Source organism: Aethina tumida, chromosome 1 (assembly GCF_024364675.1).
Source record: "Aethina tumida isolate Nest 87 chromosome 1, icAetTumi1.1, whole genome shotgun sequence".
Lineage (NCBI taxonomy): Eukaryota > Metazoa > Arthropoda > Insecta > Coleoptera > Nitidulidae > Aethina > Aethina tumida.
This window is the reverse complement of record NC_065435.1, coordinates 26,086,247-26,098,880: the sequence shown is the minus strand read 5'-3', so window position 1 is coordinate 26,098,880 and position 12,634 is coordinate 26,086,247.

The window sequence follows — 12,634 nt, the reverse complement described above, 5'->3', positions numbered from 1 at the left end:
ATACTTACATTCGTTGTAGTTCACCCTCTAGTTCCGATATTTTAATCTTAAGGCCTCTTGAAGCGCCGGCAGACCAGTTTTGTCCTTCAGACACGGCGCCCAAGTCGTGCCGGTTCGAATATCCGTACCGATACGACGATCCCCGACTGAGACCGTCCCGATTCACATCCGGGACAATGCAGTAAGTTTTCTTTTGTTTTTTAAATTTTATATAAATGTCCTTAGATACATACTTTATTGTCACTCATGGTTAATCATAATAAAATCTATAAATAAATAAAAATTTATCTGAGTTTGAATCCGAATATAAACGCACACTGGTAAAAAGTAATATTTTTCAAGGAAATAAATAATATACATTAGGCCAAATTTTAATATTGATAAGATTTAGGTTAGGTTTGGGAGAAAACAGCACTAATGATTAGCCGTCTCAGATCTCAGTTTCGGTTAATATTTTTTGACAGCTCATTGACAATCTTGGCAACTGATCTTTGTGTAATTTCGTTTCGTTTGGTGTCCAACAATATAATGCTCTAAAGGCGAATTACTGAGAGAGGTTATTTCAATTTGCCAAAATATGCGGAAAGTAGGAAGGTCCTAATTATGTGATGTGAATTTATAAGTTTAACAAAATTGAAAAAAAGCAGCTAAAAAAGATATTTAAGTTTTATTATTATCTTATCAAAGAAAATATATAAAATTTTGATATTTGTTAGGAATAGCAATGTCTAATTATCAATTCACACACTTTTGTCGATGCATATTCTTCAGACAACAAAAGTATGTTTTACTTTTGATTAATAAACATATCGCCTTCATTGCTGTTGAAACCTGAATATGTACAAAATATCATTTGATTTCAAAACTGATCTTGTACAATTATTTGGTAACTTCTTAAAATTTCGTCATTGAAAAGACAAAAACAACAAAAGATATAAGTATTTACACTTCGTTAGCTGTTTGTTTCACTTTTTTGCCTTCAATGCAGACACAAATCTAATATTTTTGTTTATATTCAAAACGTAATTATAATTTTGTCCAGATTGATGTATTCAATGAACTCAGAAGTCTTTATTTATCTAGTAATAGAGGTCCTCATGATATTCTTTCTACAGTATTGAATGAATTGTGGATTTTCATTAACAAAGCCTCTAACAATGAAACTTAATATGTTTTTAAAATCTACTTTATTTCCTAACGTACGTAAAAAATCATTTGTTATACCTATCTTAAAGGATGGAGATAGTTTACTTGTTGTTTTCCAAGATTGTCCAAAAAAATCATTTCCAAAATAATTATGCCATAGTTCCAAAATATTATAAATGAGAGTCTACATGAATTTTGCAAATATAAATCTTCTGCGACCAACCTTCTTATTTATAAACTCTCGACAGTTGGTGCTCTTGAAAATCATTTACAGGTTGATGCTGTTTATACAGACATTTAAAAAGCATTTGATAGAATCTGCCATGATTTATTGTTTGCTAAACTAAATGGGCTGGATTTGACAAGTAATTTTTCCACTGTAAATAATCATAACGATTGTAATGTAAAGTGATTAGTTTTTATAAAAAAATTAATCAACACCATATTCGCAAGTTATACTTTAGATAAAAGATATTAATGTAATGTGTTTGAAATTTAAAAATGAGTAATAGATTGGGCGGTAGTTTTTCTACAAAAGTTGGTTCGGCTCAAGCTAAACTGAATTTGGGTAAATGTAAAAGAAAAGCTGGAGAATATCTTGATGCGTTTGCCCACACATTAAAGTAGCTTTTTACACAAATACTGCTGTAGGATCCCAGGTTTTGCGATGTTTTGTCGTATAAAATAATCTCTTTCCATAATCGATATAGCGATTATAAGTACAGCAATTAAGCAGAACGAAATACTCTCACATTAGCTGTCAAAATTGCCAGAGTTGTCAAAACGTGCGGACTCCTTAGGAACTCGTTAGGAATATTTAAACAATTACAATAATGGCAACTTGATGCCATTATTGTGGAGATGTCGATTACTTGTCCTGAAAGTCACGGAAATCAAATTAGTTGCAGGTCTATCGTCGACATACAAAAACTGTCTGTGATTCTGACAGATAATTAACATGTGAAACGAAATTGTTTTTGTTAACTTTGTTAACTTTATATTTCCATTAGAATAGATTGCTGCTAAGAGAAGTTCCAACTATTATAATTTAGTTTGAATATGTGATACCGATGACGTGAGGGATGAAATTGAAAACAGGATAACTAGATGTATATACACATAAATAAAATTTTAATTAATTAGTAATTACAAAACTAAACGAACATTTGGGAGTGGGTGTGGGATTGAGTGACATTTTGCGAACTCTCAAGTTTCAATTACAACGAAGGAATTTTGTTTATCAAATAAAAGAAAATAACATTTATGTTGCTAAGATTACGTTTCCTTGTGACATGTGCCAGACGTTACAATATAAACAAAACATGTCCAATTAAACCTTATTCGAAATATGTAATTTATAAAAAAGTTTTGTTGTTTCAAGTAAATTTGATTTGTTTCTTTCATAGTATTAATATTACATCAAATTGTGGTTCAGTTATATTTTTAATATATTTCTATTTGTTTTAATCGAAAGTGTCAACAAATTGACAGAGAAAAGAAATATCGAGATGTTTTTTTGTATTTGTTATAATAACTTTAATGACAGTGATTCATTTATTTAATGACCACGTTACAAATCACATCTGTGTGTGAAATGATATGGTCAAATGTCACGTGTTGATTACCAGGAAACTTTTGCACAAACAGTCAGGTGAGATTCAATACGATTGTTACTATCTGTGGCTGTACAAAATAATCACAAAATCAAGTAACTAGACGTAAAGACAGCATTTTTATATGGAGAACTTGAACACACCTATTTATGACTTAACAAGAAGGGTTGGATCATGACGAAAACATGGTATGTAAATTGAACAAGTCACTATATGGGTTAAAACAATTCCCTCGCTGCTGGAATGCAAAATTCGACTCGACACCGAAAAGAGTTTTAGTAGTAGTTTTAGTATTTATACGGAACAAATTTTAAACAGATTTGAAATGACTAATGCTAATCCTAATATTGTTCCAGTCGACCCTCACATAAAGCCACAGTAGGAAGATACTACCTCACTTCTGCTGTTCATAATAACACAGCTTGTTCCGTCAAATTTTATTTGGCTATCATCGCAAATAATCTGACTTAGAGACAATAGATTTGTTGCCAGTTTAGGAACACATAATACTTTTGTAAAAAGCACCTTTTTGTTGTGACCTTCATCGTCATAATGGTCCAACCTCACTTGTACTGAACATTGCACAGATTATACTTTGTTGTCTGCGACTCTGATTTCATGTATGACAGGAGCCGTCGTATTTTCAAGCATGTTCTTACGTCTTGTCATGTGTGACGATGCACCGGAAGCCACTTGCCATGGGTCATTTTGGCTGGATGTTGCCTCAAACACAACAGCATAAGATGAACTACTTGCTTTTTGTTGAACATTCTTGGTCCTGGATTTGCATTTGAGGACTTTTATGACCTTACTTATATAGTAGCTCCCTTACTTACTTTGTTTCTTGTGGTTGTTCTTGTTGACTGAGAATACTGTTGAGTCACTTTCAGATTATTTAACATCTTGTGATAGTTTTGATTTCACAGAAATTGAAGTTATCTTCATGCCGGAGCTTTCAATAGCAATAATCATTGGTTGATAGGACTCTGGTAGACCGGAGAGTAGCAATGTAACTAGCCATTCATCGTCAACTGCGAAACCAATGTTTCTGAGCTTGTGAGCAGTACACATAATTTTGCTCACATATTTCTCTACGTTTTGACATACAGTAAGTGAAGTATTATAGAGATCACGCAGCAGCCCATCACAGCGTGTCAACAAAGAGTCATCAAATACTTATGAAAACGTATCCCATACTTCTTTTGCAGTACTACTCTCTTGCATGTGCACGTAATTTATTTAGTCAACTAGTAAATTTATCTTAGTTTTTGCCTTTGTGTCTCGTTTTGTGTCCACAATGACACATGTGGTGGGGTCTATGCAGTTCCACAACTCCTCTTGGTGTAGGTAAGTTTTTAGAGCAAATCGCCATGTTACGTAATTATCTCGGCCGGTTAACTTTTCAATTAATGCCAATTGTTTGTTTGCTGACAATTTAAGAACCCTTATTCCAGATGTTACGAGAAAACACTTTTCAATTGTCGTATTGACGTTTTAGGTTAACTTCATTACTTTTCTCAGTAAGTAAGCCATTCTGGGCTTCCCTGGGCTTTTCTGGCTCCATAACCTGTTAATTTTTCTTAAAAGAATTTATTATTTCAGAAGAAAAACTTATATTTAAGAATTTAGTGTTAAAATTACAACTTAACTGTCTACAGGCGCACAATTCAAATTACAATTTTAACAGTTTATGTGTAGTTTCAGTACACTCCTACAGGTCATCACAACAGTTACAATTGGATTCCCAAGAGGAAATGAAACATTATTTGTTTTAAGATGTGTTATAATTTTTCATTCTTTATAATAGCCTAAGCTACATTGCGCTGTAAATTGAGAAGATTGCTTCAGATAAACTACTTTTGGTTAACAAGACAGCATTAAATTAACTGAGGAATGCATATTATTGTAAGCTGGGTCACCTCGTTGATTAATATTTATGTGATCCCATTTTCCGCACATTTTGGCAGACTGAAATATCCTCTTTCTGTAATTCGCCAAAGAGCATTATAGGATCGGACACCAATCAAAACAAAATTACACAAAGATCAGTTGTCAAGATTGTCAGTGAGTTGTCAAAAAATGCGAGCCGAAACTGAGACTGAGACGTCTAGCCATTAGCGCTACCAAATAATTCCATTCAATTAGAAACGTTAAATAATTACTTTAATAACAAGGAGTTTATTTTCTGTGAGAAGGCTCTTCTAATTCTTAGGGCACTTGGTCTAAAATACTTTAATACAATTCAATATACATAAATTTCAACACTGAACCATAAATGGTGGGGTGCGTCGTAGTTACACAATTTCGACATCACCTCCTTGGGGGTGACCGAGTTCCAAGAAGTTTTCTGAGTTTTGGAGCTGGGAGACTTTGCAGGAGTAGGGGTGGCGAGTTGGGACAAAGATTTGGGATTAGCGTTAGGAGTAGGGGTACCATCAGAGTTTACCGATAGTATCCCTAGTTTAGACGACTGCTGTGTAAGCACTCTTTCACTCTCTGTATCTCACCTTCTAGTTCCAAAATTTTATTCCTAAGGAAATCGGGTACCTCTGGAAACGTCAGCAGACTTTTGGGGTTTATTGAGTTTTTCACTTAGCTTTTCTTTTTTCCGGACCCTACACATAGTTTATTGGTTTAGTAACCGAGGTTACAAGCCAAATTAACAACTCTTCTCTTTCGATTATGGTAACTATTATAACTAAATTCAGACAAAAGAAGGACGAACAACTCAAAAAAAAATTGTAATTTTCAACAATATTTCCTGGTTGCTACCCACACTTTGAACAATTGACAAAAGTCGCTAACAATAAGAAACTTTTCTGTTGTTATCAATGGCAGAGGTAACGATCGTCATTTAACCAAGTTTCGGTAGCAATTACGGAAAAGTGTTGGTAGTGATATTTTCGTTTTTATTTAGTGGCCCTATTAAAGTTCCTATTAAAAGACAAGAGCCGAGAAATAAGAAAAGGAAAAGGAGGCCCAAATCCAGGTTCTATTGGCAGAAAGGAAAGCGGTACCACATCCAACGACACAGCTAGTTATTGTAAAGCCTCAGTTTTGATCGGTTACCTTAGAGTACATTAGAGTACCAATTAATTCTCTGTATCGTTTGGGGTCTTTGAATGGTTTGAAATCTCTGTTAAATTTTGAGTGGCAGTCATACAGTGTTTTAATTGGATTGCAATCTACCATTCTGAATTTCTCTGAAATATATTTTTTTTGTTTAAGTGTTACTCCTTTCTTACTTCGGTTAATTTCTATTCTAAAGAAAAACCTAGCAATCTTTGATCTTCAATTTCTCAGCTAATTCTCTCTTAATTTCATTACCAGTTTGATTTTCGACAGTTCTTTTGTACTCCTTAAATTTTTCAAAAACTTCTCTCTTTGACTTAAGGAAAAAACCTGGCACCACCTATTATATTCGTCTATTAATGTAAGAAGATATCTTGATCCACCGCGAATCTGACTCCCATTGGTCCGCAGATATCTGAATGAACAATATTCAGTAACTGCTTACTTCTTCCTTCTCTATCAGTAAAGGGTTTCCTTGCTTGCTTACCTCGTTGACATTGTCACACCACATGGGTAATTTATCATTATCCAATTTATTACCGTGTACCAGTCGCTTTCTGTACAAATCCTGTACGCCTTTATAATGTAGGTACTCTAGTTGTCTATGCCACAGGACCATTTTGTTTGAATTTCTATGCATTATTCACTTGTAGACATTTGAATTTCGTTGTATATAAACTTATTACAATATTTTTCATAAAATCAAGTAGCCCAAAAAGTTTTCTTTATTTGTTTACAACAAAATTCTAATCATTTCAAACTTTTATTTCATAAGAAACACATCTCTCTGAAGTTGCTCCTACGCTTCAATTCAAAATTAATGGTTAAATATTCTCTCTTTATTAATGAGGTTCTTTCTCATAAAAAATGGTAATTAGCAGAAATACTTATGTACAGTAGTGCTAGAAATGAAACCGATCTTACCAAACTGTTATTTTTAGGGAATAGTTTTGGCTAAATTCATTATTTATATTTACAGGAATTCCCAACTAAACACAGAATAAGGCTCCATAAAATGACACATTGATTTGTTTTTAGAATAAATTTTGATTATTTTTTTATTGGAGCAAAGTGGGGGAAATCTACAAGACGTAGTGCCGGACTTTACCGACTAAAAACCCCTCTCCGGGCACCGATCCGAAGATCATGGCCTAAGAGTAGTTAACCATAAAGGTTTAGGAAAATAGAAGGGAAAATTAAAGAGGTACGTAACAATCGCTACATAGTAAAGAAAAGATGTCCCAAAGAGACGCAGAGGTCTAGACAGCCAAGAGACAAGGTCTTTTGTATCTGTCGGATTCACAGGGTTGGATATCATGCAAGCATGCAATCTCCGGATTAGAGTGTTGAAAGATAGATCTCCGGAGGTTGAGGGCATGCTATTTTCTCTGAGGCTATGAAATATGAAAAAATATGCAAGAAATCCGAAAAAAGGTCAAGAAAAAGTCACAATAAAGGAGAAAACAGCAATACCAAGAAACCGTCTTCAAAAGTTCTATCAAAAAGGCTGAGGACAGGAATGTTCCCATTGGAGTTCCACATATCTGTCTGTGTATAAAGAAGGTACTTTCAATTCATGGAAAGTTTTCCATAGTATGGGCAAACGTTTCAACTCAAATAACATCTGAGAATTAAGCATGTTTATAGTAATTATAATATTAGAATTGTGCCGTAGTAGTTCTTACTTATATTTTAATCTGTAATTTATGACGGAAAATGTGATTCATAAATAATTATATTGTGTATATCTGTATATTTTTCCACTGAATATTTGGATGTTGAAAAAATCGGCAATGTGTCGAAACCATTTTATAACACCAAACTAACATTAAAATATCGACATAAGTTAAACAAAGTAGTTTTATTTGTAAAGTTATCTTATATTTAAATATTTGGGAATCTCATTTATGGTCATCCACTGTAGGTTGAAATACAAGGATGAGATTGATTCGAAACAGTTTTACCATCAAAAATATTATAACAAATTGAAAAATCATCACGATATTCCTTTGCTCTGTCAATTTGCTGAGACAGTGGATTAAAACGAATTATAAGAAAAGATATAACTGAACCACAATTGGGTGTTATATTAATACAATGTAAGAATCAAATCAAATATGTTTGAGAGAAGACAACTTTTTTATAAATTACTACATAGTTCTGACATATGCCATAAAGAAACGTAATTTGACATGTTATTTTATTTTTTGACAAACAATTCGTTGCTATTGATACTTGTTTGCAAAATGTCACTCAATCACACACTCACTCGTTTTATTTTTTAATTACAAATTAATTAAAATTTTATTTGTTTTCAATTCTATTTCTCACCTTATAGTAGTTGAAACTTTTCTTAGCAGCAATCTATTCTAATGGAAATATAAAATTGACAAAGTTAACAAAAACAATTTCGTTTCACATATTAATTACCTGTCGAAAATAAATGTCGACGAGAGATCTGCAACTGATTTGATTTCAGTGACTTGCAGGGCTCGTAATCTAAACCTTCAGACGGTAAGTTGCTATTTTTGTAACTGTTTAAATATTTCACCTTTTTAAATCAACAGTAAATTCACGTTGTTGATTCTTTCAGCTTGAATAAGTGAGCGACAGATTTCAACTATGCACTGAATTTTTCTCCTTCACCTTTAATTATCACCCTCAAACAACACTAATATACCAATCTTTCCATATTTGATAATTTTATGTCGTAAATTATTTAGATTTTTCATGTCTGGATGACAAGTTCAAATAATGTTAACACAATTTATAAACCAAATCATGAAATAGTGATTTCTATTTCACAATTTTCTGGGGAAATAAAGATTTGAAATCTTTGTTGGGTTGAAATTTATAATTAATAGATTTATCTGTTGCAGTTTTGTTAAAACTTTCATCTACTTTAGTGCATATATATTTTTAGTGTTTCCATATTTTCTTGGGAGTAGGCATGTTTTGACAAAACACTGACAACATCATCGAGAACTAAAGTTGTAGTATTTTCGTTCTGCTTATTCGGTTATCATAAAATCGCGATACCGATCATAGAAAGAAGTAATTATATACAATCAAACATCGCGGAGCCTTGTATCCTATTAAGCAGTATTCTTCTAAAATATCTGTAATAAGGTATATCATAATTGAAATGAAAGTTTATGTTCTTATAGACATTCAAGAAGTGAGACACAATTTACTTGCTTTACCTGTATGCTCCATACTTGCTTCAAAAATATGTTAAAATCGTGGTAGTAACTCTCCATATGCGTTGGGATGTAGATGGAGTTCTTAGATACTTTATTTAAATTTGCATTCTGTAAAAAGAAATAATTTTTGAGGGTATTGCAAAAATTATCTTCAAAAATTGATTGAATAAATCATATTGTAGAAGAGAATGAAAAACACAGTGACCAAAGATTTTTTTGAAAGAAGGAAAATAACGGAGCGATTTTTAATTAGGGATGTCTCAATTTGATTATACGGCGTTGTAGTGCGTTGATTCAGTCAACCAAAGGGGCGGTATATATAACACGATATTTTACACTAAATACTCTCTGTACTCTGTAATATTGTATAACTATGGTTAACTTTCGATATATATACAAATCGGGATTTTTTTTTACAGTTTCTAAGACATTTTGGTGTTTTGTTAATATATCTTATCTCCTAACTTTATTTAAGTGAACTTTAAATATAATTGGTAATATTTTGATACTGCAAAATAAAAGCCCACGGGAAATTTTCATGTGGCTTGATTTCCGAGTATTTCAAGATTAATTAACACTATTTGAAATCAGAGCTCTGAAATAGATATATTTCGTTATTAATGTAATTGTTACAATATTCCGCCTTGATTAACTGAACTGAACAATTATTTGGTAACTTACAATTTCGTCGTTGAAAAGACGAAAACTACAAAAGAAATAAGTATTTAGTCTTTACACGTGAGCTGTTTGTTTCGTTTTTTAGCTTTCAATGCAAACACAAATTTAAGCAATATCGTTTTGTCATGAAAATATTTTGGTGTATATTCAAAAAATAATAATAATTTTTTCCAGATTGATGTTTTTAATGAACTCAGAAGTCAGATTTAGTAATAGAGGTCCTTATGATATTCCTTCTACAGCATTGAATGAATTGTGGATTATCATTAACAAAGCCTCTAAAAATGGAATTTAACTTGTTTTTAAAATGTGCTTTATTTCCTAATGTACAGAAAAAATCATTTATTACATCTACCTTAAAGAATGGAGATAGTTTACTTGTAACAAATTTAGGCCTGTATGAAAAATGTTTTGTATTCCATAATTGTCCAAAAAAATTCATTTTCAAAATAGTTCCAAAATATTATAAATGAGAGTCAACATGGATTTTGCAAATGTAAATCTTCTGCAACCAACCTTCTTATTTATAACAATTCGACAGTTGTTGCTCTTGAAAATCATTTACAGGTTGATGTTGTTTATACAGACTTTTAAAAGGCATCTGATAGAATCTGCCATGATTTATTGTTTGCTGAACTAACTGGGCTCGAGTTGTCAAGTAAGTTTTCCACTGTAGATAATCATAACGATTGTAATGTAAAGTGATTAGTTTTTTAAAAAAAATAAATCAACATTATTTTCGAAAGTTACACTTTACATAAAAGATTTTAATGTAATATGTTTGAAATTTAGAAATGTGTAACAGATTAGGCGGTAGTTTACCTAGAAAAGTTGGTTTGGCTCAAACTAAAATAAATTTGCGTAAATGTAAAAGAAAAACTGGTGAATATTCTGGTGCACTGATTGCAGAACAATTTTTAGATGGGATGGACAGTAATTTAGCATATAAATTCCAGCTTAAAGTAGTACTACCACGATTTTAATATATTTTTAAAGCAAGTATGGAACATATAAGTAAAACAAGTAATCGTGTCTCACTTCTTGAATGTCTATAATTTCGTAAGCGTTCCTTTTAATTATGTTGCCCTTGTTGCACTATAAAGTAGATTTTTAGAAAAATAATGGTTAATAGGATTCCAGGTTCTGCGATGCTTTGTCGTATAAAATAACCTCTTTTTATAATCGGTATCGCGATTATAAGATCAGCAATTAACCAGAACGGAAATACTTCAACATTGGTTGACTAAGTTGTCAGAAAGTTGTCAAAACGTGCGTACTCGATAGCAACTCTCAAGAAAACGTGGAGACACTAAAAATATATATGTAATAAATCAACAAAAGAATGCTATTACTTATAAATTTCTACTGTATGTAAATTGAACAAGTCACCATATGGGTTAAAACAATTCCCTTGCTGCTGGCATGCCAAATTCGACTCTACACCGAAAAGAGTTTTAGTATTTATATGGAACAAATTTTAAACAGAATTGAAATGACTTATGCTGATCCTAATACTGTTCCAGTCGACCCTAACATAAAGCTACAGTAGGAAGATACTACCTCACTTCTGCTCTTCATAATAACACAGCTCGTTCCGTCAAATTTTATTTGGCTACCATCGCAAATAATCTGACTTAGAGACAATAGATTTGTTACCAATTTAGGAACACATAATACTTTTGTAACAAGCACCTTTTTGTTTTGACCTTCATCGTCATAATGGTCCAACCTCACTTGTTCTGAGCATTGCACAGATTATACTTTGTTGTTTGCGACCCTGATTTTATGTATGACAGAAGCCGTCATATTTTCAAGCATGTTCTTACGTCTTGTCATGTGTGACGATGCATCGGAAGCCACTTACCATGGGTCATTTTGGCTGGATGTTGCCTCAACCGCAGCAGCATATGATGAACTACTTGCTTTTTGTTGAACATTCTTGGTTCTGGATTTGCATTTGAGGACTTTTATGACCTTACTTGTTACAAGTGTAGCACCTTGGACCCTTACTTTGTTTCTGTGGTTGTTTTTAATTTTCTTGATGACTGACAATACTGTTGAGTCACTTTCAGGTTGTTTAACATCTTGTGATAGTTTTGATTTCACAGATACAGAAGGTATCTTCATGCCGGAGCTTTCAATAGCAATAATCATTGGTTGATAGGATTCTGGTAGACCGGAGAGTAGCACTGTAAATAGCCATTCATCGTCAACTTCGAAACCAATGTTTCTGAGCTTGTGAGCGGTACACATTATTTTACTCATATATTTCTCTACGTTTTAACATGCAGTATGTGAAGTATTACAGAGATCATGCAGCAGCCCATCACAGCGTGTCAACCAAGATTTATCACATACTTATTTTGCAGTACTACTCTCTTGTATGTGCACGTAATTTATTGAGTCAACTAGTAAATTTATCTTAGTTTTTGCCTTTGTGTCTCGTTTTGTGTCCACAATGACACATGTGGGGGGTTTTATGCAGTCCACAACTTCTCTTGCTGTAGATGTGTTTCTATAGCAAATAACCAGGTTACGTAATTATCTCGGCCGGTTAACTTTTCAATTAATGCCAATTGATTGTTTGCTGACAATTTAAGAACCCTTATTCCAAATGTTACGAGAAATCACCTTTCTATTGTCGTATTGACGTTTTAGGTTAACTTTATTACTTTTCTCAGTAAATAAGTCTTTCTGGGCTTAAAAGAATTTATTATTTCTCAAGAAAAATTTATATTTAAGAATTTAGTGTTAAAATTACAACTTAACTGTCCACAGGCGCACAATTCAAATTACAATTTTAACAGTTTATGTGTAGTTTCAGTGCACTCCTACCTGGTCATCGCATCAGTTACAATTGGCATCCCAAGAGGAGATGAAACATTATTTGTTTTAAGTTGTGTCAAAATTGTTCATTCTTTA